Genomic DNA, 5,007 nt, shown 5'->3' on the forward strand with positions numbered 1-5,007 from the left:
GAAATTGCCCTGTAGAAAGATCAGTTAGAAGAAGTTACCTTGTAGATAGTTCAGCTACAAACAGATCTCCCTGTAGAGAGATCAGCTAGAAGAAATTACCTTGTTGAGAGGCCAGCTACAAAGAAACCATTCTGTAAAGAACTCAGCTGCAAACAAATCACCTGTACAGAATTCAGCTACAAACAAAATCACCCTGTAGAGAGATCAGCTAGAAGAAGTTACCTTGTAGAGAGTTCAGCTACAAAGAATCCACCATGTAGAGAGTTCAGCTGCAAAGAAATCACCCTGTATAAAATTCTGCCACAAAGAAATTGCCCTGTAGAAAGATCAGTTAGAAGAAGTTACCTTGTAGAGAGTTCAGCTACAAAGAAACAAATCACCTGTACAGAATTCAGCTACGAACAAATCACCCTGTAGAGAGATCAGCTAGAAGAAATTACTTTGTAGAGAGTTCAGCTGCAAAGAAATCACCCTGTAGAAAATGCAGCCACAAACAAATTACCCTGTAGAAAGATCAGTTAGAAGAAGTTACCTTTTAGAGAGTTCAGCTACAAAGAAACCACCCTGTAGAGAGATCAGCTAGAAGAAGTTACCTTGTAGATCGTTCAGCTACAAACAAATCACCCTGTAGAGAGATCAGCTAGAAGAAGTTACCTTGTAGATAGTTCAGCTACAAACAAATCACCCTGTAGAGAGATCAGCTAGAAGAAGTTATATACCTTGTAGAGAGTTCAGCTACAAAGAAACCACCATGTAGAGAGTTCAGCTGCAAAGAAATCACCCTGTATAAAATTCTGCCACAAACAAATTGCCCTGTAGAAAGATCAGTTAGAAGAAGTTACCTTTTAGAGAGTTCAGCTACAAAGAAACCATTCTGTAAAGAACTCAGCTGCAAACAAATCACCCGTAGAGAGATCAGCTAGAAGAAGTTACCTTGTAGATAGTTCAGAGATCAGCTAGAAGAAGTTACCTTGTAGATAGTTCAACTACAAACAAATCTCCCTGTAGAGAGATCAGCTAGAAGAAATTACCTTGTAGAGAGTTCAGCTACAAAGAAACCATCATGTAGAGAGTTCAGCTGCAAAGAAATCACCACTACCCAAATTTCAAGGCAATAGCTCTTTCCAATCTGAAGTTATCAATTGTCAAAGTTGGCAAATTGTGTGTGGAAGGCCCCTTTTCGCAAATCCAGTCACATATGTATTATATATATAATTTGTACATTTACTGATAAAATATTTAAAGTACATCTACTTCATCTTTTCTTCTTCCTGTAGTAAAGAAAAAAAACATAGGTTAAAAAAGTCCCAAAGCTGGCCATAGGCCGGCTTTGGGATATACAAATACAAAAAGAAATGAAATCTAATCCAAAACAGCCAAGCTGTAAAAAAAGTGTGCGGCCCTCAGAAAGGCTATGGTGAAAAAAGATGTGAAATCCAAGGTGGCGGCCAAGAAATGGCTGTGATGGTAGGTTAATGGTAAAAATTTTAATAACGACAATTCAGGTGAATTTTTGTGCCGCTTCACAAAATTTACCTGAATTGTCATTATTAAAATTTTTACCATTAACCTACCATCACAGCCATTTCTTGGCCGCCACCTTGGATTTCACATCTTTTTTCACCATAGCCTTTCTGAGGGCCGCACACTTTTTTTACAGCTTGGCTGTTTTGGATTAGATTGTATTATGTCAAAGACAATCACTTAGTTTTCTATACTACATATGATATAAGTGTGCATTTTAAAGTTGTTCTTTGCTTTGTTAAGGGTCATCCATAATTTTCAGCATTCTCACAAGCAGGGCTCAACCCAGAATATTAAGCTAGGAGGGGCAAAGTAAGCTGCTTCAGATTCTAGGGGGTCTGGGGGCTCTTTACACTTGTCAGGGGTTAATCTAAGGGGTGGGAGTGGGCACAGTCCCCCGAGTTAGTGATTGGTTTATACCTAAAGCCTTGAGAAATGGAAAGGTTTAATTGATCCCAAAGTTGTATAATCGAATGGTCAATATTCAATGGCATCACAATAAAATTTCACCAAAATTGAGTATCACCTCAAAATGCTAGCATAATTCCTGATTCCCACACATACTTATGATGCCTGAAATTATGCCCATAATCACCGCATCCCTAAGTTCTATGCTTATTTATTCATACTCACTTTATATGTTTTATTGAAATTTTCAATGCCGAGAAAATCAAAAGAACTTCAGGAATTGTACGAATTAGGTAGGTTTTTGGTAGCTAGGTGAACCCTTATTGCTACGACAACGTAATATCAAAATACAAGGAGTATTCCTAGTTCATCACTTCATATAGCTATAAAATATTGTGTACTGTTGTATTGTGATGTGTTTTTTCTATTACTGGCACATGTGTATCTTCTTTTCAATAGTATTCTCTGCATCGGACCATTCAGCATGTAATAAATTATTGTTCAGGTATTGATCGCTGCCCAGGACAAGCTGTTGTGACATCTAGATCGATTATTTCCTGGTAAGTTTCTTGAAGGATAATTTTATAGTACTGTATATAATATTTTTGTTAGGTATGACTATTGGAAGGATACGACTTTAAAGGGTGGAATGTTGTTTGGAGAAAGATACAATACTAACAGGTATTTAATCGTACTGTACAATGTTTTGGCATTACATCTATTTCTTTCCATATACAGTGTACAGAAAATGTTCGGGCAAGGAGTCTGCCATTTGTCAAGATCAACGACTTTATTGATGAACACCAATGACAGACATTTTTGTATTTTGACTGGTGTACTTTGTGTATGGATGGATGACGTTTAATTAATTTTGCATTTAAACCAATTTATACAGAATATAGGGGTGGGACGGGTGTAAAAAAATGTGACATTTCCTTACATTTACTGTTGGGAAAAATGACCTTTCCTAGCCTTTAAGTGGTAAGGAAAGATACAAAAGACGGCTGAATCATTTCAGGAAAGTTGTGGAAATATGATCATTCCTGACAAAAGGAAAGGTAAGGTAATATTGTGGAAATCTGACATTTCCATACCTTTTCATAGTCTCTTAAAGGTAAGGAAATCAATTCTGTTTTTGTAGTGGATAATCCAAAGGCTGCAGCACATGTTGCTGTCAGACCTTCAGTGCTGGACACTGTAAAGTATTAATAAGAATAAGTAGAGGTGTACTGATATGGATTTTTGGCATGTACCGATATCCAATATTGATGCCAACAAAAGAAGCCAATAACCAATTATTTGTATTACAGTTTTAAGCACACAAAAGTGCACAACATTTACCTACAACATGTGTATGTGTTCACTGTTATACTCTGACTATGATGGTAAGTTGGTTTTCTGTTGTGCGATCCAGACAATTAGGCACCCACAAACATTTTTAAGTATACTTCCATGAAGCCTTAAATGGATATTTCTGCATTTTAATGGCTTGTGAGAAAGCTGTTTCCTTGTGAGTCTTCTTTTTGCTACAAAAGCACTATATATAACTGCTTCATTTGTAGAATTGTGTGTATTTATATGGCTTCTTGTCATTACTGCACACACACAAACATACCTTAATTAATGATAGTCCATCAAAACATTCTGATACGAGTGATACCACCACAACTTTAAAGTAAGTCTCAGAGTGACAAGGTACATTGTGCATGTGACTCATTCTGTACTGACAAGTGGGCAGGCTACAGGATCACATGATCACTATTATAAGGACAGCATTATAGCAGAAGGACCTTTAACTTAAAAATGTTCCTAAACTATGAGGAACATGTTAGAACCTGTTTGGCTTGTTCAGTGATGAGTTACGGTGAGTTGTGTACTATACATGGTTGTGCTGACCTACGGTTTATATTATTTAGGGAATATATGGTTGTAATGATTATAGGTTGATGCATGAAGGTTGCATGTGGAGCAGTATAGGCAGGGTACAAGCATGCTCCAGCAAATATTTCTGACTTTGTATTCTATAATAAGATAACTATTTTGTTGGAAGTAAAGGCAGTGATAGATCTAGATGGGTTCTGGGGTTTCCAGAAACCCCCTTTAAAATTAGCTCAGTAGCAGTTTAAATCGAGGTTTAAATACATAAACATTGTTGTACTGACAATTTGTCATAGCAAACAACTATACACCACTGTATTTCAGTAGCACATGCAGTTGCACTTAACTAACACCATTTATAGCCACAGCAACACTTCACTTTTCATCTCCCACTACATTAAAAATGATCGAAATACTCTAATAGAGCAGTCAAGTAACTACTCTAATAGAGCAATCAAAGCTACAGCTTATAGTCACCATCTTTGCCCTATAGTTAGCTACAGTTTAAAGCATTGCATTTATTGTAATTGCTAACTAAAAGTAGCCTAAAATCTACTCTCAGAGCTTCTAACATCTCAAAATTGTCTCCAGAAATGTCCTCATGTGCCTTATACCAACTTTCAGAAACCCACTTTAAAAAATCCTAGATCCGCCACTGATAATATTATACACAACATTGAGGTTATACTTTTCTGTGGTGCAGCTTGCTATTTTAGCCTGACTTTTACAACTAGTCCAATCACCATTTACAACTAGCCAAAAGTCACTTACAACTAGTTTTTGGCCACAATTAGCCCCTAACTGATCTCTCTACATGGTAATTTGTTTTGTAGCTGCATGAACTCACTACAGCATGACGTGTTTCTATGTGTCCTGTTTAGTGAAAAGAATTTGGATCCATGCAAGTATGTGGTAGTTAATGCATTTTTCACATAATCATACTTGTATAACCCATTCTTAATTTAAAAAATACTCTAATTTTTTACTTTTATATAAACACATTAAAATTAATGTTGTCAATGTAGGATTGTCACTGACTTCATGATGCATTTTTCATGAAAAATTAGTAGATGTAAAGTGATAGGTCAGTAATCCACATAGAAAACTTTCAAAATTGGTTCATATTATAAGCTAGTGTGTAGCTATATTGCTCAAAATTTCATGGTCATAGCACATAAGTTACAGAATTTAAAAAAC

General features: G+C 36.1%; 1 long non-coding RNA gene across 1 annotated transcript; it reads left to right on the forward strand.

Moving 5' to 3' along the window:
* The first annotated feature begins 1,684 nt into the window (after positions 1-1,684).
* LOC136241378 (uncharacterized) lies at positions 1,685-2,799 on the forward strand. Its single transcript, XR_010694272.1, has 3 exons — positions 1,685-2,492; positions 2,545-2,613; positions 2,671-2,799. It is a non-coding gene; the product is annotated as an uncharacterized lncRNA (long non-coding RNA).
* The last annotated feature ends 2,208 nt before the right edge of the window (positions 2,800-5,007 follow it).

This window comes from Dysidea avara, chromosome 12, assembly GCF_963678975.1.
Source record: "Dysidea avara chromosome 12, odDysAvar1.4, whole genome shotgun sequence".
NCBI lineage: Eukaryota > Metazoa > Porifera > Demospongiae > Dictyoceratida > Dysideidae > Dysidea > Dysidea avara.